General features: G+C 37.9%; 1 protein-coding gene and 1 pseudogene across 1 annotated transcript in view; both read left to right on the forward strand.

Annotated features, from left to right (window-relative positions):
• KCNH7 (potassium voltage-gated channel subfamily H member 7) overlaps nucleotides 1-26,335 on the forward strand; it is a 503,315-nt gene that overhangs the window by 144,271 nt on the left and 332,709 nt on the right. The window lies entirely within an intron of this gene.
• Nucleotides 22,288-23,159, forward strand: LOC142424727 (large ribosomal subunit protein uL18 pseudogene; annotated as a pseudogene).

The following is a 26,335-nucleotide window of genomic DNA, read 5'->3' on the forward strand; positions in this document are numbered from 1 at the left end:
CTCATCTCGTCCTTGTGCCTGGAACCCAGAAGATGCTGTCTTGGCTCTGCAAGCTCATTGCTTCCCTAGCTAGGTGCTGGCTAGCCTCAACTTTTGATAAGCATCATATGTTCTGAATGCATTTGCACCTTAATTGAAAATTTTCAATTACAAATAAAAGGAAAACAAATTTTATTGAGCTTAAGGTTCTTTTAACCACCCCCTGGAATCATACCACAGTGGTAAATTCCACACTGTGAATTTGGTCCTGGTCATATGCTAGCACCGTGGCTGAGTGTAGGAGGTATGTTTCCCTTTTCTTGTTTTCCTGACTGGTGGTGTTTGACTTTGTAAATATTCCAACACCTTTAAACCTGTTCAGAAAAGAAATGTCGTCCTCAAGGCTTGGTGGGCCATGTGTAGTCCACTCTCTCTTCTCCTCTTAGTTTGCTCCCATGTGGTCTGGGCAGACCCACCACTCTTCCTGAGCCCTGTCTTCAGTGCGGTCCTCTGCAGTGCATTCTTCTGCGGAAGGGACCTACAGAGCTGGGACTGGGGCCAGCCCTGCAGGCTTTTTTGTTAGTTCACTGAGTCTTAGTCACCATTTTACAGATGAAGAGATCCAGGTTCCTAGAGATAAAGTAGCTTTTCCTCCACAAATTCAGCACCTGGGAGTGAAATACAGGTCTGACTTCAGAGTCAGTTCCCTTTCTCCCATCCAAATTTAAAAGAAAAAATATTGAAATATGATGGATTCTTGAGGCCCCTATAATTCCTAACTATTCTCAAAAGATATAGGGACCTTATACAAAGTGCATATGCTTTTAAATTAAATGTAGCATTCTTATAAACCAATGATTGATGAATTGATCCCATGAAAGTGAAAATGAGACAGATTGCAATCATCCTATGAAACAAAATATGTACTCATTTGACCCAAAAAGAGTTTCATCAACAGAAGGAACAATTTAAAATGAGATTTAATGCATACAATTTGTCAAAGCTTTTGAGTATTAATTATAAGTTCATGGGTACATATGATTTCCAGAGAAAGGCATTCATTTAAAAGGATAGCAATCCTCCCATTTATATCTACAGTATTTTGTTCATATGTGTAAAATGCTACCTTCTGGTAGGCAGCCTAATGTATTATAGATTTGAAGTTAAAACAGACGAAGAGCAGGTTGAAGGGCTGTAGAGAGGGAATTGGAAAGATTCTTTTTAGTCCACTTATACCATGTGTGAGCTTTGAATCTCATTTTTAAGAGCTGTAAGAAAAAGAAAAAAAACTCTGCGAGCAGTAAGTGGATGTTGTTAGACATTCTTGAATTATGTACAACGTAGTTATTGAGCAATTAATTTCCCCTGGATGCATCATCATAACTCTTGGAAGCATGGAAAGAGCCTGGACTTGTGCCATCCTCGCAATACACCCATCTTGCTAGGGTCTTGCTCTTGTGCACTGTTGCTCAGTTTTACCAAGCACGATGTCCTTTTCCAAGGAGTAGTCTCTCCTTGTAACATGCCTGAATATAGGAGACAACATCTTACCATATTTGCTGCTTCCTCTTTGTATATGTGTGTTGTACATAGAAAGAGATTTCTTTTAAAAAATAGCTTACACAGTTGTAGAAATAGATAAGTTCAGTCCAGCTCAAGTCAGGCTTTCCTGACTCAGAAGATGACAAACCAGAAGCAGGATGGTGAAGCAGAGACAGAGGAAGGCACAGGCTGGCAGATGTGTAGATCTGCAGTTGGATCCACCATCAGCAGCCACTGATGGCTCCAAGGACATAATACCTCGCCTTTCTGAATTTCCAACTTTTCCTCCTTCATCGAATACTCTGCAATTATGGATTGTATTTTCTCTCACAAAACATATGTTGATAGCTACTTCATGGAACCTGTGAGACCTTATTTGGAAATAGGTTCTTTGAAGTTGCCACTAGTTGCCATCCTCACTTTTCAGGACCATGATCACATGATTCTTTTGGCTGGTCATGGTACTTTTTTTTTTCATGGTACTTTCAATAATCTTTGCCAGCACCATAATTCAAATGTATCAATTCTTAGATCTTCCTAATTCGAGGTCTAATTTTCACAGTACATGAGACCATCGAAAGTATCGCTTGAGCCAGGCACACCTTAGTTCTCACCTTTACAAAAGATTTTGTGAAGCAGTTGCCTAATGCAAGGTATCATTTGATTCCCTGATTGCTGTCTCCATGAGCATTCACTGTGAGAAGATCCAACTCTGAATCATATCTTAATACTTTTGCACAGTCAATAAAGCACAGGGAAACATCTTTCTGGTTTTCTGGTGTTTGGTTGGCAGTCAAGTGAATCAATAGGATGCATCTATTGATTTTACAACACCTGAAAACATGTGAGGAATCATTTGTAATCATTTCTCAGGATCAAAAATTGAGACACAAAACATTCATATTTAGAGATGAAAGCAATGATAAAAAATCAAAACAATGGGTATATAAAATGTATCAGTAGATGAAATTGATTGTAACTAGAAACCATGTGAATATAAGATAAATCCCTGAAGGTAAACTGAAGCTAGCTGTCCACCTCTTGAATATCTTTAGTAATATATGAACAAGGGTGATTATTATCTCTTGATGTATTATAAAAAAATTTAGATATAAAGACTATGCACCCAAAGTGTAGAGGTTACTTTTTACAAGCCAAATATTCTTCAGTTACCACCTAGGACAAGAAGTCTCACTTTGTCACCTACCCTAGAAATTATTCCCGTGTACTAATCTCAATTTATTTGCTCTTCCAAAATAAATACTGATTTTAATACTCATCAATCCTTAGATTTTCTTGATAGATTTTTCATCAAAATGGACAGCATGGCTTATTTAGCTGATCCTATTATTTTTCAAAGGAGTTCTGGTGTTACAATGTTGGGTTAATCCAGTTGCTGACAGGAAGGTTGGGGGCATGAGCCCACCAGTTAGTCTGTAGAAAGAAGATATGGGAGTCTGCTTCCTTAAAAATCCAGGCATGGAAACCTTTGAGGCAGTTCTACCCTGTCCTATAGGATTAATCACTAGTAATTTAATTTTTATTATTTTATTATTTTTAAATTTAAAATGTATCTAAATTTTACTAATAGAGTCTGCTTCCATCTTTGTTTGTTGGTTTTCTCCCTCCATTATTTGTCACTTTCAAACTGGTTTTAATTTTTTCTCTAGAATTTGATTTTAATAATTTCTCTACCTTTTTTAACTGAAAGCATGATCCCTTGTGTTCATTTCTTCTTATGCTCCTTCTAGATTTGTCATCAGTTCTGAGATTATATTGTACTCCTAATAGTCTCTTAAAATGTATTACTAATTTCTGCACTTTTTCTAATTCTTATCTGTTCTTCTCTGACATTGTGTATTACACAGTACAAAGATGAGACCATCTGCTCTGTGAGGAATTGCAAGACCTTAAGGAACAGTTTCACTCCCCCAAAAAACCTCATTTCCATCGAATTGATGTAGACTCAAAGGTCTACTCATAGGGTAGCGGAGTGCTCACAGGGTAGAACCATGAGTTTTGAGTTCCTAAGACAGTAACTGTTTACAGGAGTAGAAAGCCTCATCATCCTCCAGCAGAGCATCTGTTGGTTTCAAACTGCTCATCTTGCATCTTGCAGATCACCGTCCAATGTGTAAACACTAAACCACCAGCCAGTAATTGTATTCTGCCTTATAGGATTAAAATCAACTCTATATAAATGGGATTTTACTTTTCTCTAAAAGTATTATTTTGTCCTTTCTTGTTGTATAATGAAGTCTTACAATAGTTCAGTGATTGTTAAAGACATCATTGTGTCTGAATTGAGAAAATGGTGTCTAACAAATGTAGGACGTTGTTCAGAATTGTGCTATAGGCCATCTCATTGTCATGAAGAGTGCTTTTGGTGTCTTAAACAAGTTACCTTTGAGTTGATTCTGACTGATGACAACATCAGATGCTGCAGGTAGAATTGCTTCACAGGATTTTTTTTAACTGAAATGTTTATAGAAGCCTTTCTAGAGTTACTGGGTGGTTTCAAACTGTCAGCCTTCAGGTTAGCAGCTAACCACAAGCCACTATCTCCATCTAGTCTCTGAGATACTTCCTTACCACTCTTAATACTATAACCAAAGTCTGTTCCCCATTTGTGGTGGAGGGCATTCATGGGAAGAGAAAGAATCTCCGATGACACGTATAGGTAAGCAAACTCATTCCCAGGGTCTATGGCCTCAGATCTTTGACTCAGAGAATAACGGAATCCTAAGAGCTCTGAGCCCTCGTCTAAGAGGAATTACACACACGTACACACACTGAACACTTGGCAATTCCCCAAGTGCTCAGTGCTGCAAAGGTCCGTGGAGTGAAATGAAATGATCTTCAGTTACCCTTCAGGTCTAGAAGTGAACTCCTCCCATGGCTCAATTTTTAGCCAAACATTAGAGGAGTCTATAAGGGGAGCAATAGCACTAGGGAGCTATGAATATTCTAGAATAATCAACCATTTGAGATTTTAAAAAACAGCATTTACCAAAGGATGGAATTTAGAAGGGTCAGGAGAGAAAGACGAATGGAAAGAGAAAGCACAGGGAGAAAATAAGATACATGATATTGCCTTGTGAGGACTGCAATCAGTGAGCTGAGCCAAAATGTGTTTAAATAATTTAATGTAAAATTGATCATCTCCATAAACCTTCAACCTAGTTCATAATAAAACTTTTTAAAAAGGAATAATGCAACTAGGGAGAGGAAATCTGATTTCTTAATGTGCTATTGTCCTATGACAGATATCACAGGTATCATTCTCAATGATAATGAAGACCTATTTTCTATCATTTTTAAAAAGTGATCCTCCAAAATACAATAGAGATATTAGTGTGTTCATTAGTCCCTAAGTTCTGTAGTGATAGGTCTTATGCTGAACCAATTATTGAAAGATAAGAGAGTTAAAACTGTGACAATTAATTATGGTTCCTTTAGAATGAGACTATGCATCATTAAAATATGTAGATACTTGTTAATAGCTACACTTCATACTTGTGTATCACTTTTCTCTGAGGCTTTGAAAATACTATCTCATTAATCCTCATGAACCCTTTAGTAAATTATAAAATCACTGTACCATTTAAATTTAAATGTAGTCAAATACAATTTTTTCAACACATAATATCTTAATTGACTTCTTATCTGCAGTCTCCTGAGATATAAGCCAGGAGATTTTTTTCTGTATTTATAAAGGATCTTTAATATTTGTCTTTTTTCTGTATTTATAAAGGATCTTTAGTATTTGTGCTTAGCTTACATTACTACATATTCCCCATATTTTGATATCTTCATAATCATACATATTCCATTTGTTCATTAGCCATCCTCCTTTAATAAAGCATTTTTTTTTGTATTTTCCTACCTGTATGCTCATCAGGTTCTTGACCAACTTTGGTCAGAAACGGATATATTGATGATGCCTGAGCCCTGTGTGGCTCCTGCCAATAGGTTTTCTCTATCCCTTACTATTCTGATTGGCAATAAGATATAGGTGATCATATCAGGATCGTATAGAGTAAGTAATTGATCTCTATTATATAGCCATGGGCAATGCAAATGGCCAGTGGCACTTGACTTCCAGTCCAGATACGGGTGGCTTGAGGCAACCCAGAAAGGCCTTGGAAAGAAAGTGATGACTGAATTCAAATCAGTCATTGAAAACGCTTTGGGGAGACTACGTCTATTCTTCTACGCCTGGAATTGCAATGAGTCAGAGTCAGCTTGATAGCTTCTATCTTGGATTATCATATACAAAGGTTATTCAAAAAGCATTTCTATAGAATCACGTTATTGTTTTTGTTAGGTGCCACCGAGTTGACCCTGATGCGTTGCAACCCTGTTTACCACAGAAGGAAGCACTGCCCAGACCTGACGACCTTCACAAATTGTTTTTAGGTGGAGCCCATGGTAGCCATTGTGCCAACCCATTTCCTGGAAGGTCTTCCTCTCTCCCACTGACCCTCTGTCATACAAAGCATGATGTCTATTTCCAGGGCCTGTTTTCCTTGGAAACATGTCCAAACTACAAAACCATAGGAGGGTTAATTAAACTGAAATGTCCAAGTGTGAAGCTGTTGTTTCTGGGCACATCCTCCACCTAGATCAGCTGCAACCCCTGTGTGGGTGGGAGTCAAATGACCCTTTCATAGGTGTCACCCAAGATTCAACATGGTAACAAAATTACAGTTATGAAGTAGCAACAAAAATAATTTTATGGGGGTTACCACAACACGAGGAACCGTATTAAAGGGCCGCAGCATTAGGAATGTTGAGAACCACTGACCTGAATCGATACACTTCTGAAAGTGGGTTTCTATCCCTCTCAAAAATTTTCCCAAATAATTCTGTTTTCTGAATTTACAGTATGTCAAAAAATAGTTTGGGCATGTTTGAGAGACTCAAATTATGTTCCTTTTAAAAGTTGCTTGGTTTTGGACATGAAAAGATTGATCACATGTATGTGGTAAGGTTTCCCAATAAAATCCTAATAAGGTTTTAATTACAATCCTAATAAGGGTTGTCCTAATAAGAAAACCCTAATTACCCTCAAAGAATGAGCAGGTTTACTGTCCTCATGGAGAAAAAATTCCTGGATACAATTTTCATGTTTTTTTTCTCATCAAAGCAGTCTTCAATTTTCTTAAAATGTCTTCACAATAATTTCCCATGATCATCCAATATCCTTTTAGAAATATAGCAGTATTAACCTTTAGGGATCCTGTAAGACAGTTACCTTAAACTTTTTTTGTAAAATAGATCACTTTAGTAGGGGCTCTTACAGCACTTGTAACAATCCATTCATCAAGCATATCAAGTAAATGTAAATAAATGTTGCCATCATCATTTTAAAAACATTTCCATTTGAGCCCTGGGTATCAGCACCTCTTTTATCCCTCCCTCTCTCCTCCTCCCCACCCTCATGAAACCTTGATAAATAGTAAATTATAATTTTTTTCATGTCTTATACCATCTGCTGTCTCCCTTCACCTACGTCTCTGTTTCAACCCCCTCAAGGAGGGGCAGTGGTTTACATCGATCCTTGGGATGGTTCCCCTTTCCTCCCATTCCTCTCACCTTCCCCTACCCTCATGGTATCACCACTCCCCCTCTCCTGTCCCTGGATGTTTTCTCCTTGGGATTGTTTATCTTGCCTCTCTTACAGGGAGACACAACCTTAACCTTCTTAATAGACCTCTCTTCCTTGAATCAAACTGGCCCAGTAAATCTTTCCTGAAGTCACTGTTTAAATTGGCTTTTTTTTTACTGGGGTGGGGGACAGATAACATTCTAACAAGACTGAAACCCACGTGTATCCCTGAGGAAATTGTCTGCACCACCCACTGACCTCAGAAATCTATTTAAGCACGTTCAGTTTGAAGTAACCTGTGCATGTGTGAACTGGGGTTTTTTTGACTTTCTGTGTTAGTTGCCTTTGAAACTCTGTCACTGCCTTGTCCCATGGTTTTTTCTCTTTCTCCTTTTCTTTAGCTGGGCTATGTGTAGTTTGCTTCCTTTTATCAGATTACATTGATTTTTGAAATAGTGTCTAAGTTTTCTCATATGGCCTCCTGTTCTTCAACACCAATATTTGTTTTCTTTGCTAGTGTTTGAAATATAAAGCACAATTATGAACTTTCCCCAGCCTTTACCAATTCATCTTATGTACTACTTTTGTTTTTTATAGCATTATTTCATAGACTCTACAATGTCAATGGAAGGAAAAATCAAATTATATAGAAACTGGTTTCAGCAATAGAAAAACACAGTCGTATCCATTCCTACTGTCTCATGGGCTTTTCAAAATCTAGTATGCTATATTTTTAATAAAGTACTCAAAGACTATAGTTGACATTTCAGGTGCAGAAAAATGAGAATTTATATATGTTTATGTGAGTGTGCTGGTACCACTTTAGTTGACATTTCAGGTACAGAAATGTGTTTTTGTGTGATTTGTAGGTAATTTTGTTTCTAAAAATCTAACACAGACTTTCCCAGAGTGGGTGATACTGTGCTCCCTGGGAGTGCTGGAACAATAGTGGGGCATGGGGCGTGTGTTGCGCTATAAAACCAGTTTTATCTGGATTATGGGTTATAGTACAACATTTTTTTCTTTGCCAGGGGGAAAGTTTTTTCTTACAATGGATCATGAGGCCAAATAAGTTTGGGAACCTAGAATCTAACAAAAGATCCACATTTCATTATATCCATGATATAACTTTGTGAAATTTAATATTTTTTACATCAATGTTAATTTTTCTTAGAGAATGCCAGTGTCATGTTCATAATGATAAATAGGTACAGGGTATCATACTTGCAAAGCTGAACCCAATTGAACATACATAGTTTCAATCATCATCAGTTGAAATCATATGGTTAAAAAGTGAAGTCTTTCTTTAAAGCTATCGAAAGCATTTTATCAAATCTTTAAAACCACAAGGAAATTGGTGTTTAACACTTTCATCAAAAGCCTTAATTGCTTCACACTTTTTCAAAGGACTGTTTTTCTTAGTTTTTTTTTTAATTAATCATTTTATTGCGGGACTCTTACAAATCTTATAACAATAGTTATTAAGCACACTTGTGCCTATGTTGCCATCAACATTTCCAAAACAATTTCTTTCTTTCAAGCTGAGCCCTTGGTATCAGCTTCTCTTTTTCCTTCTCCTCCTCTACCCTCCCACCCTGGTGAATCCTGGATCCATTATGCATTGTTGTTGTTTCATATCTTACACTGTCCGTTGTCTCCCTTCACCCACATTTCTGTTATTTGTCCCCCTGGGATGGTGGCTATATAACCAACCTTGTGATGGGTCCCCTTTTCCTCCTTGTATCCCTTCCATTCCCTACCCTCATTATATTGCTACTCCCACTACTGTCCCTGAGGTTTTTATCTGTCCTGAATTCCATGTGCTGACACACTTATCTGTACCACTGTGTGTACTCCGGTCCAGCCAGACTTGTAAGGTAGAACTCAGTCATGGTAGTTGAAGTGAGAGAGCATTCAGGAACCAGAAGAATGAGCGCTTCGTCGGTGCAACACTGCTCCCTGATCAAATCCTCCCTTTTGTAGGGAGAAGTCTGATCATCTACAGATGAGCTTTGTGTCTCCACTCCAACACCCCTCTTTCACATCTACATAATTGTTTGTTTGGGATCTTGTGATACCTGACACCAGATCCTGTCAACACCTTGTGATCACAGGGGTTGGGGTGCTTCTTCCATGTGAGCTTATTTGCTTCCCTGCTAGATGGTTGCTGGTTTAACTTGAAGCCCTTAAGACCCCAGATGCTATATCTTTTGATAGCCAGGCACCATCCACTCTCGTCACCACATTTGTTTATGTACCCATTTTATCTTCAGCGATTATGTTGGGAAGGTGAGTATCAAAGAGTGCCAAATTATTAGAAAAAAGCATTCTTGTGTTAAGGGCGGCCTTGAGTACTACCTGAATACTTAACATATAAATATATGAACATTGACCTCTATCCCTTTTGTTATAAATTAATATATTTAAATATATGTACACCTATAGCTATACTTCTACAAATAGCTTTTGCCCTGTGCTTTTTTCCTGTATTTCCTTTTACTTCCCTCCTTTCCCACTGAGATCTAAAATTGATGGCAAGGAGGATGTATATTGCCTACTGGGGTTTGATCAAGTGCAGTGTATCAAGAGGAATTACTGAGAGCTGAATGGAGGGGGAACATGATAGCGTATTTTTTCTTTTTAATTAACTGGTAAGAAAAGTCATAAAACATTTTCCTTGAAAAAATATAAGATTGTCTTCTAAAATAATGTGTTTTGGAGCCAATAATGGAATTGTACAAGTAGTCATAGTTTTCTAGTCATTTGAACAATGCATTGATAAAGGAAATCTAAGATTAAGGAAGCAATTTTTTTAGCCTTATTACAATGGAATTTCAAAGTAAATCTCAACTATATAAGAAAAATATCATCTTCCTGACCATTTTATTTTTGTATCACCTTCTATATATGCAAAAACTGGGCAATGAAAACAGAATACAGAATAACTTACACATTTAAATTCTTGTCTTGGTGAAAATATATTGTCAAAAGAACCAAAAATGTGTCCTGTAAGAAGTACAATGAGAAAGCTACTTAGAACTAAGAATGGCAGGCCTCTGTACGTGTTATCAGAGAGGCAATCACTGGAGAAAGGCTCGGGATGCTTGATAAAATAAAGGGACGCTGACAAGGAGGGGACACCCTCAATGAGTAGAATTGACACAGAGGCTACACCGATGGCCTCACATGTAACAATGGTTATGAGGATGGCGCAGCACCAGGCGGTGTTTCATTCTGTTGTACACAAGGCTACCGTGAACTAGAGCCTGTCAAAAACAACAACGGCTGTTTCCATGAATACCTTGGACCCAACTAATTCTATCACTCCTGAACTTGATGCAGTGGAGAAATCCAGCATTTAAGAAAGCACAGCTATAACATGAAATGCCTATTCTTCCCCCCAGCATTTATCATTGTGTGTTTCTACTGGGGAAGTTTTCAGGGGAGAAGAACGTGAACCGGTGCGGCTCAGACATAGGAAGCCCCGATGAAGTGAATAGATAGGGAATCTTATTCCCCATGCCAATCTAATTTTAAAATTGGGATTCTAGGTAAAAAGGAATGAAATCTAAATTGTCCACAAGTTAAGATAAAAATACTAGTGGATAGAAAAACTATGTGAAAAGGTGTTTTAAAAGAAATCAATGAATTCTAAAGAAGGCAAACTATTAACAGTTTAATTATTCGCCTCTAAAATTAATGTATGAAAATAACACTAACAAGTTGACTATATCACCAGTGTAAACAGAAATCCTTCCATCTACCTATGAACAATGAGAATCAGGAAAACAATAATAACCCAGTCTAGAGTGACCCAGGGGAATCCTGAAAATGTTGATATTTGCTCTACATATTCTAAAGTATCACTAGTAAATTTGCTTTGTGATTGTTTCCCCATGTATGAAACTATGCTCTAATTAAAAATTTTTGATGAGATGCTTGATAAAAGTAACTCAGAGTGCGAGCACAGTACTTTTGCCTCGCTCGGAAGGCTCTAGGGTCATTTACTTAGAAATTCATCTTTTGAATGTACTCTGCACCTTAGTGATTTTTATGCTGGAAAAAAAGCTGAAATTGAAATTCACATTATTTATTCTGCCTCATAGCTCAGCGCACAAAATTATGGGTCATAACTAATGGTGTGGGTATAAATGTTTAATAAGCAGTTCTCGATGGGGAGATTTGTATCTTTTATCAATTTTTGTGGTGTAAATACTTTCAACATGCTTGATGCAAACCTCTCTGCTGACATGAATGAAAACTCAGTTGGAAACAGTCACACAGCTCTTGTTGTTGTTCGGGGCCACCGATCTGGTTCTGATATGTATGGACCCTCTGCGTATCCAAACAAAACACTGCGGCACCTGGAGCCCGCCTCGTCTTTATTACTGTGCTTGAGCCCATTGTGTAGCCATGTGTCGGTCTATTTCATTGAGGATCTTCAACTGTTCGCTGACCCTCTACTTCACAAAACATGACGTTCTTCCCAGGACCAGTGTTCCTGGTAACATTCCCAAAGTACATGAGACAAGGACTTATCATCCTTACTTATAAGAACTATTGTGGCTCTATTTCTTCTGACACGGATTTGCTTCGTGCTCTGGCATTCCATGATATAGCCAGTATTCTTCATCAACAGTATCATGTAGAGGATCAGTTCTTCTTCCAGCTTACGTGCCATTGTCTGGCTTGGTCAGTTGCACCTCAGTCTTCAAAGTGACCTTTTTTCCCTTGAACACGTTAAACAGGTCCTTGGCAGCTCACACTACAAGTAGTTCACCTTTCGGGTATTTGGAAGGCAAGTAACATAACTTTTTGAGTCACCGTGGCACAAAAGCCAGGACAGTACTGACAACCGACAGACAAGTGATACAAGTGATACCGTAGTATATTATGATAAAGTACTTGCCCCATACAGATACATTGGATGTAAAAAAAACAAAGAACATTGATCATAGTACAATGTAAATAGGAAACAATTCTTTTGCTACTGTTACTTTAAATGTATTCAATTGTAAATTAACACAATTTTTAAGTTTTATGATCACTTTTTATTCTGATCACTTGCAAAATGCCTGATGTTTTAATGATTCTCTCTCAAGAACGGTACACTTTTTTATTGAGCCATTGTCAGTTGACCTAGAGCATTACCAATGCTGAGCTCATTGCTTCTTTTCTTGTTACATAGTGATGCAAAATGTCATGGATTTTTAAGTGAGGGGGTGGGACATAAAAATAATATTTTCCAGGATGTTGTCAAGGTCGATTGATAATGATCACTTTCAAGGCTGATTTTTTTTTTAACCAGCCATTTTATTCTTTTTTTTAAAACAATGTATTAGGGGCTCATACAACTCTTATCACAGTCCATACATATACATGCATCAATTGTATAAAGCATATCTGTACATTCTTTTCCCTAATCATTTTCTTTTTTTTTCTCCTCTTTTCTTTTTTTACATTTTATTAGGGACTCATACAACTCTTATCACAATCCATACATATATATACATCAATTGAATAAAGCACATCCATACATTCCCTTCCCCAATCATTCTCAAAGCATTTGCTCTCCACTTAAGCCCTTTGCATCAGGTCCTCTTTTTTTTTTCCCCTCCCTCCCCGCTCCCACCTCCCTCATGTGCCCTTGGTAATTTATACATCGTTATCTTGTCATATCTTGCCCTATCCGGAGTCTCCCTTCCCCCACCTTCTCTGCCGTCCCTCGCCCAGATCCTGGATGCTTCCTCCCCCCAACTACCATGATCCGAATTCTACCTTGCAGGGCTGGATAGGGCAGAGGCTGTACACTGGTACATATGAGGGCTGGAGGTACAGGGAATCCAGGGTGGATGATACCTTCAGGACCAAGAGTGTGAGGGGCGATGCTGGGAGAGTGGAGGGTGAGTGGGTTGGAAAGGGGAAACTGATTACAAGAATCCACATGTGACCTCCTCCCTGGGAGAGGGACAGCAGCCATTTTATTCTTAGTGGATGTTTTAATTGTTGAGAAAAGATAGTTGGACACTGGTTTTTTGGTTGTTGTTTTTTTTATTTCTTCCTCTTTTTGTCGCCCCTGGTGAATTTAGACTGTGATTCCAAGTGTGTTAGCCTGGATTCTCCAGAGAAGTGAAACCAATGACAGTTAAGTATATAAATAAAGAGAGAAGTTTAGATCCAGAAACACTGTCCACACAGTTGTAGAAGTGGTTCAGCTTGGTTGGCTGCTGACATGCTGGAGGCTACTCCTGACTCATGTGGCTGCCAGGGGCTGGGAAGCCAGGAAGCTAGATGATCTGAGGCACAGACACCGAGCTGCGGATCACATGCCATGGCAGGCCTTGGATAGCTCCTGGGATCAGCAGGCAGTGTCACCAGCCATTGGCACTAGAGACCGGACACAGGATCCAGGCCAGCAGGATGGGGAAAGAAGAGGTCAGTTCTCCAACGTGTCTTTTTTTATAGATAACAAATAGACCAAACCCCCAAAGAGACTTCATCAGGCTGACCTGCACTTATGATGAAGAGCTTCCGGGCTTAGTTGACACAAAATCTAACTAGTACACCATGGGTTGGCTAAGTACTACTCTTTGACATCAATATTTTTCTTCTACAGAAAGATTCTTCTCCATACTGCTTATGGAATTTTTGTGGGGCAGGGGCAGAGGGAATGTATCTGGAGGATTCAGATGAACAGAAAATTATTCTTCTCAAAGCAATTGATAAAACTTCATCTGGGGCTGCTTGTACTCACAGGCTGGCTCCCAGAAATTTTAATTGACCCTGGCAGTTTGTTCCAGACCAATACTGCCAACTCAGTTCACTGCCATTGAGTTGTTCCAACTTGAGGTGATCCTATATTACAGGGTACAGCTATCCCTACAGATTACTGAGACTGTGAATCTTCATGGAAGCACAAAGCCTCAGTTTTCTTCCACAGACGACCTGGTGGTTTTGGACTACAGACCTGCAGTTTGCAGCCAATGCCTAAACCCCTATACCACCTTGGCACCTGAACGCATATGGAATTGCAGAGTAACTGGAACATTGTGAAGAGGAGTGGGATAAAGGGACATTTTGAATAGGAGTTACTTAAAGAACATTTCAAAGAAGAAAAGTAAAGACTGACAGTTCTCTTAAGGTACCCAGTTTAATTTAGGTAGTTGGATGAGTATTCCTTAGATATTCCCTGGGACCTGATCTGATTTCTATTTCTAGGAAACTTAGAATAGTAGGAACAAATGGTTACAGAAGTTTCTAACTTGACTACGCAGGCCCGCAACCTTGTCTCCAGCAATAACATAGAACAGGGGCTAGTAAACGTTTGAGATGGAAGCCCATCCTGGCCCTCACAACACTAAACATTAATTGCGAGCCATAAATATGTTTTTACAAACAAATAGAATTGCAATTATCTGAATAACAGTCTTTGAACGAAACCATGATGTTTCCTTTTCCTTTCCCATGTCACTTCAGAGTCACGTGTACGTGCCTAAAGAGCTGCATGTGACTTGCCAGCTGCAATGTGCTGAGCCCTGGTGTACAATACAGTTTGCACTTACTCGCTCTACCTGCTGTGAAAAACATTGTTTTCATTTGTTGGGAAATTTATATGAACACAAACCAGGATTACATATGCCTGGAGACAAAGATTTATTAGTCATTAGCAGGGTCTTATGGGAAAAGGAAGTGGGAGTTATTATTAGGGAAGTAATGGATGTCTTTTTGGATACTACTGTAAAACTTTTGCAAATAAATGGGAGTGATGGTAACACAATGCAATAACTCTAACATTACTGAATTCTACACTTAATAATTAAAATTGTAACAGTTTTATTACATATATTTACCACAATAAAATCAATAGCTATTAAAATTAGCAAGGGGTTACAAAAACAAGGTTGATAAATATGTTCCCAAAATAAAATAAAAATAACAATACTTGTTCGATTCATTAGACAGAGCACTAGGATACATGCCCACATGCACACACACACACGTTGTTAGTTCCTTGCAAAATATCTGTGGTTATCAATGTGGTTGACCACCTTGGATATTTGTTTCTATTTTTTTCCTCCTTGGTAAAGGAGAAAATGAATGTTTTAAACATGTGCACTTGAAATTGAGAAAATTGCTTTTCCCTTCATGACACTTAACAGTGTGACAGCAGAACTGGAACGTAAGTGTTGTAGCTATCAGAGGCTATTGCCTCTTCAAACACTAAACTCTTCCCAATAGCGCAATGATTATACTTTCCCCTTTTTATATAATTTCCCTTAACCTGGTTGACTTCTTCCACTGGAAGTTGCTTACAATCTTGGAAGAAACAACTCATAGATTCAAGGTTCCACTGTAGTCCGATTATTGATCTGAAAAATTAACAGTCAGGAAATAAAGGAGAAAATTAGGCAAGTAAACTTGTCACTTTCAGCGAAGGACACTGTCTCTTGCTGCTTTGTATTATTTTCTCTGACTGGATAAATGGCGAATCATTAGGACAGTTTGGGACATTTTATTCATCTTCATGTCCTCTCTAATTTCCCTTTCCCACAATTTTTAGTTTGGCCTATTTCATGCTGGGGAAGTCCCTGACACAGTTATCTGAGTAAGTACATTACCTCTCAGAAGCATACCCTGCCTTCCACCTTGGCTTCATCTTATTTTTTCTAATATATTTTAAATATTTATTCATACTAGACATTTCTTTCTCTTCCCCAAGAACATGAAATATCCATTCTACTTCTTTGCTTAAAATTTCTCCCAAATAGAACATCTTTCCACGTCAGAAATCGACCAGCCTCCTAGCACCACTACAATTCCATGCTCCCCACAAAGCCATTCCTAGTGACTCCAGCGCTTCCTTATGATCAACCCTAACAAACGAAATGTGTTGTCTAGTTTTGGTTTTCTTATTCTAGGTCTTTTCATATTTCATGATAATATTTCACTTTGGCTTCTCAAGCTTCCTTTTGAAATGTTCTGTTCGCCTCTTTAACTTAACCATTTCTTTCACTTGCCTTAGCTAGTCTATGACCAATAATAAGTTTCAGAGTCTCTCCTGACATCAAAAGGTCATATTTTGAGTATTGTGGATTTTTTAATCTGTATGATGAGGAAGTAATAAAAGAAACTGGATTATACAAAGAAGACAGCAGCATCAAGATTGGAGGGCATTTGTTAGCAACTTGTGATATGCAAATGACACGACCTCACTTGCTGAAAGTGAGGAGGAGGAGAACTCTCCTGTATGGATTACAACTCAGTGTAAGAAACCCAAATCCTCCAAGCTGGACCAATGGGTAACATCATGATAAATGGAGAAAAGTTTAAAGTTGTCAAGGATTTTGTCTTGCTTGTATTCATAGTCAATTCTCATGGAAGCAGCAGTCAAGAGATCAAATGTCACATTACTTTGGGTAAATCTCATATACATATTCCATCAGCACTGAATGCATTGGACAAAAAAAACTAAGCTTTAAGAATTGAAGAAAATACCCATTGAAAAGATTCAGAAATCTGAAGCCCTGGAAGTACTCACTTTCTATCCAAATAAATGTGGAAGACAGCTACTTGGCCAACTGACTGGAACAGATTTGTATTTGTACCCATTCCCAAAAAAAAAAAAGGTGCCCAACAGAATGTTCAAACAATATCATTGATATCACGACAAGTAAATTTCTGATTCAGATTATCCAAAAAGAGTTGCAGAAGCACATTGACAGGGAACTGCCAGAAGTTCAGGCCGGATTCAGAAAGGACTTGGAACAAGGGGTATCATTGTTGATGTCCAATGGATCTTGGCTCAAAGTGGAGAATACCAAAAAGATGCTTACTTGTGTTTCATTGTATGCAAAGAATTCAATAATAAATTGTGTTTATTATCATAATAAACTGTGGGAAACCTTGAGAAGAATGGGAATTACAAAACACCTCATTTTGTTCATTCAGAACGTGTGCATGGATCAAGAAGCAGTTGTACCAACAGAACAAGGAGATACTGCATAGTTTAAAATCAGGAAAGGTGTGGAACATATGGGATTATATGAAGAAGAGTATAGCATCAGGATTGGAGGAAGGCTTATTAAGAACCTGCGAAATGCAGATGTCATACCTTGCTGAAAGCAAGGAAGACTTGAAGCACCTGCAGTTGAAAATCTAGGGGGTAGCCTTCAGTGTGGATTACAACTCAAGGTAAGGAAGACCCAAATTCTCACAACTGGACTGATGGATGGCATCATGATTAATGGAGAAAAGGTTGACGGGTTTTTTCTTACATGGATCCACTGTCAGTGCTCATGGAAGCAGCAGTCGAGATCAACAGATACATGGCATTAGGGCACAGCCCTCTTTAGAGTAATTGAAGAGAAACGATATTACTTTGAGGACTAAGGTGAGCCTGACCAAGCCATGATATTCTTTATTACACTATATGCATGTGAAAGTTGGACATTGAATAAGGAAGACCATAGAAGAATATATATATATATATATATATATATATATATATATATATATATATATATATATATATATATATATATATTTAAATTGTGGCCTAGATAAGAATATTGAAAGTATCATGGAATGCTAAAATCTGTACTGGAAGAAGTAAGACCAGAATCCTCCTTAGAGGCAAGGATGGAGAGACTTCATCTTACATACTTTGGACATTATTGGAGAGGCCAGTCCTGGAGAAGGACATCATGTTTGGAAAACTGGATGGGCAGCGAAAAAGAGGAAGTCCCAGAATGACATGAGTTGACACCGTGACTGCACCAATGGGCTCAAGAGTGAACGATTGAGAGGATGACACAGGCCCATGTATTTTATCTGTCTCTCTCTATCTATCTATCTATTCATTTATTTATATTATTGATTTCTGTTGTCACTGTGGATCTTAGCTCGTTCAATGACACCTAACAACAACAATCCAACAACAACAGCATGCACGAGTGAAAGTTGGATATTGAGTAAGGAAAACCAAATAAAAATCAATTCACTTTAACTATGGTGTTGGTCAAGAATATTGAAAGTGCCATGGTCTGCCTGAAGAACTAACAGATCTGTCTTGGAAGAATTAAGGCCAGAATTCTCCTCAGAGGCAAGGATACCATGAATTGTACTCTCATATTTTGGACATGTCAGGAGAGATCAGTCCCTGGAGAAGGATGTCATGCATGGTAAAATGTAAGGGCAGCGGGAAAGAGGAAGGCCCTGTGCAAGATGGACTGACAGAGTGGCTCTTCCAGTGGGTTGAGCCTAAGAACAGTTGTGAGGATGGCTCAGGACCTGGTGATGTGCATAGGGGAGCTAGGAGTTGGAGCCGACTCCATGACACATCCAACAAGAACAAATGGAGCCCGGCTGGTCTAGTGGGGTATGCCTGGCCTGCTCACCACAGAGCCAGCAGTTTGAAAGCACCAGCCACTTGGTGAGAGAATTTGAGGCCTTCTGATCCTGAACTGTAATGGTTTCCGAACTTGAAAACACACTGGTGCAATTACCCATTGTCCTACAGGGTCGTTACGAGTCAGAACCAACTCAATGGCAGTCGGTTTATTGTTGTTTGGCCCCTAACGAGTCCGTTTCTTACTGTGCATCATAGTACTGGAATATATGCAGTTACTCTTGTGTTGCATATCATCTTGTATTATACTAACTTTCTAACTGAACATTTTATCACCTAAACATTAAGATTATTTTAACATATATGTGTGTGTGTGTGTGTGTGTCCATATCACTTAATTCCTTTTTTAGGTGAAGGCTTAATCATTGCTTTTTGATACCCAAAATCACTATGATTGAATTGGAGAAATACTCTGACTAAAAGTGACACATATGTCGAAAGGTACTTTTATACTAGAGAATTAAAGTTTTCTAATGTGACTTCTTGACTTTTGTTAGATATATCTTTATTTTAACTGACATTTCTTATTGTTTTCTTGAAAATTTAAGGTATTGAGACACACTTGATTAGAATCAATAGGAGAGTGGGGCTCAAAAGTGGATTCTCTCATTTACCATGTATGTTACTTGGGATATCACTTGATTTCTCTAAATATCACTGCCTTTACTTCAAACGTAAACCATACTACTTTCAATTCTAAGATACCATAATGTCTAAGGCAAAAATGTTTCTAAATCACATTACTTTTACTCAGAATTATAATTTCAAAAAATAACTACACTTTCAAATAAGTAATTTTATGCTTTGGTTTTTGACTAGCAGATGACAGCTGTGTCTTAAAAATAAACAAACCTGACATTCTGACAGTTTAACAGAGTGCCATCGTTCTTTACACACCAAAATGTAGTTTGTCTCGCTCTAGAGAAAAATATACCTTATTGTGTCTCTCACAGAGAATTTCAGTTCAGTCGGCAGATCAATCTTTTTTCCCCCCAGTTTCTTTGTTTGATTTACATTTCTCCTACCAATAATGCTAAATGTTTTAACTGTCTGTGTCAATATATTTTATTCCAATATCGTGTGTTTTTTCTGTGCTTCTTTTTGATCCATAACCTTAGGAAAATAAAGTGAAAACACCTATACTTGCATATATTAAGCAAGATGAATTCAGTATAGTACACCATGTTAGAAAGGCTTCCTTAAGCTGAATTGTATTGATTACAAATCATTTATTGTCTAGGTTTTGCTTGAATGTTCAGGAAATTATAGTTGCCTGTGTGGTTAGCTGAACATTACCCTATTGATTGTTGAGAAAGCAGACATGTCTACTTGGAAAAATGTTACCTTAATCTTCAAGTTTTCAATTGATACTCTACTTTTCTTTCTCCGATAAATGCAATTAATGTCTGTTTATTTACAATGACAGGAATTATAAATAAGAAAGAAAACTTTTCTATAATGCTACCACCCAGAAATAATCATGCATAGAATTGTGTTGCACATTTTCACAATATTTTATATGATGGTGCATGCATCTATTGAAAGCAAACAAGTATCACTTTATCAACATATATCTAACATGTCACAGATCCTAAAACATAGATTTCCTGAAGTATGACCATTGTACACTAGGCTTAATTACTTTGCAATAGAGTTTCTTAAATGCTTATAACCCATTTGTTGTTCTCAGAACAACTAGAAATGTTAAAACATCAATATTTGCAATTAGCAGAAACTATTATAAGCAATTACACAATTTTATGCTCTTACAAAGACCTTTGAAATGCCAACTTCTATTGTGATTCACATCAGATACGTGATTACCATTTGGTATTCTCTGTTCCTTGGAATAGTACCTAGCACCTGAAGGCACTCAGATAAAGATTTGTAAAATGACTGGATTCCGGCTGAAGAGAAGAGCAGGGAATCTGGTGAGTCCACCGAGGCTTCATGTTGTTTCTGTCTGATTCGTAGTGTAGGATCCTCTGAACTATAGCCTTGATTCAGCCCATTGTACACATGTAAATTGTGGGATTGGCAACATTTGTGTGTTAGTTGTAATCACAGTGATGACAACAAACAGAAAAAAAACAAGAATAGATTTAGGTTTATAGTTTCATGGACATTCAAGTTCATTGGCCTAATAACACGTTTAGTGCTTCTTTTATATCTTCTAATTAAATTTGTAATGGCTGTGGTTTTAAACCATCAAAATGGCCATCCAAAAATGCAATTGGTCTTTATTAACTCAGATGAGCTGTAGTATCAGGAGAGTCAGGAATAGGAACGCATAGAATGTGTGGTTACTGGCCTCCACGAACAACTATCTTCTTTGCCATAAGATCAGTAAAAGTGTTTCCTATCATTACTGAATATTTTGATCAAAGATTCCATAGAAGAAAATCAATCAAAAGGGGAAACATTCAAATACAATTTAAAATTCTCGTAGACTCTAGACTTTCTGGAACCATGCAATTGGGTGAACCACTGAAACAAATGTCCCGAAAGAGTCTTTAAATATTAAATGGAATCAAATTGACAACAGAAGCTCAGAAGTTCAGGGAAGGGTTTTAGGAGCAGTGAATTTATGCTGATGGAGGATCAATCCAGAAATGAGAGTCGGAGTGGTCGCATAGCTGGAAGAACATATTGAATGGAAGGAGCCCTGGTGGTGCTGTGGGTTAGGCATTGGGTTGTTAACTCACAAGGACCATGGTTCTTGCTCTCCAGCCAGATGAGGAGGAGGTGCCCCACAGCACTGGCATTGGTCCTATGGCTCTTTGTGCCCCAGGCTTCGGTGCATCTGATCTCCACAGCCTCCGTCACTTCAGACAGAGGTCTTGGACATGCTTTCCCCGTAGTCCCAGCACTTCTCTCTGTGTCCCAGAAGTTTAGGTATTAAATCATTTGATTTTTAATTCATGTACCTTAAATTGGACCAATGCAAATTACATCATGTAAAGACCCCTTTAAGGGGTAATTTGCGTTTCCCCTAAAGCACAATAGCTTACACTATCTTCAAGTTGCTTAAGCACACATAACACTGAAGACAAATGGCAATATCCTGTTATGCTCTTAGCTCACACATTTTTATGGCATCTAATTTTATGTGAGATGCAAACAAAGCTTACCAATTAGTATTAACATGCCTTTTTATTTTTTGTTCTGAAATAACCCATTTCATTGAGCTTGGCTATGATGGTGACAATTAGGGCGTGTGTGTTTTTGTTTGTTTTTTGTGAGGGCAGAGGAAGAAGTCCTATTATTTTCTTTATAACACACACATATATGGACTAGTCATAAGTGGACACATTTCTGAATCATCACAAAATGCACAAATCCATGGTCAAGGAATAGAACACTACCATCACCCAGGATCCTCCTTCTTGCTCTGTACCCATCACTACCTCCACCATCCGTCTCAAGCATCACCCGATATTAGTTTGTGTGTTCGCTGTGCTCATCCATGACTAGTGCTTCATCCATGACTGTTCAACTCCTCACTTTCTTTCCCTAGTAACTCCTATGAAATCATTTTTTCATTTACAATATTAAAGCACCATTTAGGTTGTTCTCGGACACAAAATCATTATGTGTTATGAACACACTTCTTTCTTTAATACTGATATCTAATACTTATAAGATACTTATTTAAGAGTTTACCACAATAAAATTTTATTTAGCCCTGTAGAGCTGCTAGCCCTGCAGATCTGTGGCCAGATGTGGACGCCATTCTCTATTCTGCAGGATGGGATTTGTTAAGGTTGTAAAGACTAAGGCCGACTTCTAGAGATACCGAGTGAAATTCAGAAGACAGTGAGAGGGCAAAACTGATTATTATGCTCAAAAACGCTTAGTAATCCAAGATAAAAATAAGTACAGCACCCCCAAAGACAGGGATAGCATCGACCAGATGGCTCATGGCCGTGGAGAAGGGGCCATGGTGGTCTGTGCAGCTTCTGCTCACAAACTCCCCACGCATGGCCTACTAGTGGGCCGACCCAAGATGCTGCAGCGTATTGTACTGGCCTGCTGCTGGTCCGCGGGATTCTTAATAGATTTGCCATGGACAGATCCATGAAAGCCAAGTGGAGATAACTGAAGCTGAATAAGATATAGAAAGCATTGATGGTCAACCCGTGCCTTTACCTGCTATCTAGATGCCAGCCTTGCCAGGACTACCACTGGAAATAGGGGCTTGGGGCTCAAAGGAGGCTGTGGACAGAGGCTTGTCTATCCCTCATAGTACCAAGCGATTCCCTGGTTATGATTCAGAAATCAAGGAATTCAATGCAGAAGTGCATCGGAAATGCATCCTGGGTCAGAATGTCGCAGACTACAAGTGTTTCCTAATTGAGGAGGGTGCAGATGCTTACAGGAAGCAATTTTCTCAATACATAAAGAACAACGTAAACTCCTGACATGGAGGAGATGTATAAGAAAGGACGAGAGAATCCAGTTTATGAGAAGACGCCCAAGAGAGAGACTAAAAAGAAGAGGTAGAATCATCCCAAAATGTTTCTTGCTCAGAAGAAAGATCGGGTAGCTCAGAAGATAGTGAGCTTCCTCAGCGCTCAGGAACAGGCTGCAAGAGCTAAACCAAGCCTGGATTGTTCATAAGGATTTACTACAGAAAGATAATACATAATCACCAAGCCCTCCTCCCCCCCAATTTATTTAATCTACATAATAATATTATAAACCTGCCTATATTTTTATTTTTTAATTTCATTTTTCATTGTTGAGAATATATAGAGAAGAACATATGCCAAAGAGAAGTCGAATATCTTCCCCCCAAACATAGGATTTATGGTTTTTTGTCATTTTCTTTTTAATTTTAATTGCCTTCAAAATATCCTGGGCTCTCTGCTTATTAGTTAATCCTGCATCTATTTTTTTTAGTTCATAGGTGTTTACTTATATCTTGATAATTTCCTTTTTCCTGTTTTTCTTTCTATTGAGAGAAGGAACTTGAACAAGCATAGGCTGACTACATACCACAAAACCTGGGTTATTCACTTGTACAGAATAATTCTATGTGACTGGATGGTATTTGAACAAACAACGGGGGTGCGGCAAACTTAAGATAACAATCATTTGACATGTCAGACACAGGTCTACCAGAATAATAAAAATCTTAATATAACAAGTAGGGCATTGAAGTAGTTTAGTAAGTAAATATCAGTCTGCCAACTGTCAATTCAATACTATTTGTATCGCTGTCTTCTGATTCTTCACACACCATACAGTTTCAGTCTTAAGTCCTCAGTTTACATATGTCTTTGTGGTAGAGTCTAGTTCACCAAAGACTGTGGGAGTTAAGCCTGTAATGGTAGTCTGTGGTGTCTATAACTTTAATTACCTATTTTGCTTTACCACTTCACTATGGAAATCTTCCAGAGTACAATGTGAAACCAATGCCAGGCAAACCACAAACAGATTTAGAAACATGGATGTATCGTGGTAGTACCAGTTAGGTAGTAATATTCTATATGATCAAGTATGTGTGTGTGTTTGTGTGTGTGTGTGTATATATATATATATATATTTATTTATTATTTGTTGATACTGAATCATGGTGATCACATAGGACAGATTAGAAATACCATATAGATTTTCAAGGTTGTGAATCTGTATGGACTCAGACTGCCATATCGTTCTCCTATGAAGAGGCTTGGTAGTACCTTTGGACCACCAATTTGTGTGTGTGTGTGTGTGTGTGTGTGTGTGTGTGTGTGTGTGTGTGTGTGTGTGTTTGGAGCAATTTTATATCCGAAATTAGTTTGGCCATCAAGACCCTCTCCCTCCTCAAACGTGGGCTTTCTTCCATGTTTCTAGATAACTTTCTGCTTGCCTGGGTCTTTGAAGCTCCCATGTGGGCCATGTCCATCACTTAGCCATATCACTGGAATATGCACACTTTACATGTGCCATCACTCTTTCTTTTTATCTGTTCTCCAAAATATATCTGCCATGTGTTCTTGTACATGGATTAAAAGTATTAAAAATAAATATTAAAGTGAAAGTTTCTACGATCCTATTTCATAAAGATAACAGCATAAACATTGTTTTGAAATGATTTTCCGTTGACTTTTCTTTTAAAAATTTTTTAACATCAAGAATATAGTAACTACTAAAGAATATCCATGTTGATTGATACTATAATCATCAATAATCTGATATTTTAATTATTACCCAACATTTCCAATACCAACTTACTATGGAATTTCTCCTGATTCCATTCCACAACTACTTGCCTTCAGAGTATCATCTCTTTAATTATAAAAAAAAAATCAAACAAAAACCAAAAATACCCTGTAAAATAGATACCACTATTATAGCTAATTTTTAAATGAGAAAACAAAGAATTAGAAAGTTTAATAATGATAGCTTTCACCTAAGCCCAGAACTCTGAATCCAGAACTCAGACTCTCAAACACTCCATAGGTTATTATTTTGGGAGTACGGATGGGGGTTGCTTTCCATGCCACATTTGAGGTTCTGATTAATGCTCTTCTGGGATGTAGAACCTCACCTCTTGAGGTCTATCATGATTATAATTATATAAGTATTTGTAAACATATTAGGGTAGTGGCAGAATTCCACTAATTGGAATTGAACTGTCGGCTAGGACACAGATGTGGTTATTCACCCTGGTAATCCCTAGTTAAGCAGCCTTGGACGTTCAGTAGTTCAGAGCTCCGTGGTTAACCCAGGAGCTTCAAAAGAGAGAGGACCTAGCTGTCTTCTCCCATCAACCATATGATCTAGGACAACTTCTGAACCAGTTCTACCCAGTGTTAGAAACCCAAACCCAGCTGCCGTCAAGTCAATGGTGGCTCCTAATGACCCCCTGTGGATTTCTGAGACGTAATTGTTTCCGAGAGTAGAATGCCCAGTGTTTCTCCTTTGGTCATGCAGGTGGTTTCAAACAGCCAACCATGTGAATCACATGTAACCACTGTGTAACCACTATGCCATCAGGGCTCTCTAAATTTTCTGGATGGTACACAACAATGTCCATTTATTGGACCCCAATATATATAAAATGAATGAATGGGTAGTTCAAGTCAAGGTAGGTTGTTTATATGATGGCTACTAAATGTCTTTTGTACACACTATGGAAACTCTTGCTCCATCCTACTCACTCAAACACTGGGAAGCCTGGGCTACAACTCTGTGCACCCAGTCTATTCCTCACACGTCACATTGCCCTTGTCATCGGTCCTCCTGACTTCACTTGCTCTTTAAGGCTTCCAGGGAAATTTTTCTGCAATTAAAATAAAATTATTAGAGGATGGTCTATTATGAGGTTATAATTATACTTTTCCTCCTCTAGAAAAAAATCAGGCTACTATTCCTTTCAGTTTTGATCATTAGCAGTCAATTGGCACAAAATACTGACACTGCAGTGTCAAGTAATATAAGCCATTAGAATTGTAAAACATCATTTAGCTACGTAGAGCCATTCCTTAACTTGAAAGGTGCTATATTTTATTGATTTTTTTCTCTTCCAAAGTTTATATTAGGAATGATTTCACTTCTATAAAATAATTCATTTTCTTTTTTATAAAATAATTTACATTTTAATCAATATTTAATAAACCATTGATTATAAGCATGCTAATTTATTCTATATTTGCTCAAATATATAATATATTTACATATATAATGTTATTGAGTCAGTTCTGACTGTCATACATAATTATTGGGTAGAATTGCCTCATATGGTGTTTTTTTTTTTAACATTTTATTGGGGCTGATACAATTCTTTTCACAGTTCATACATATACATA

Source organism: Tenrec ecaudatus, chromosome 13 (genome assembly GCF_050624435.1).
Source record: "Tenrec ecaudatus isolate mTenEca1 chromosome 13, mTenEca1.hap1, whole genome shotgun sequence".
Lineage (NCBI taxonomy): Eukaryota > Metazoa > Chordata > Mammalia > Afrosoricida > Tenrecidae > Tenrec > Tenrec ecaudatus.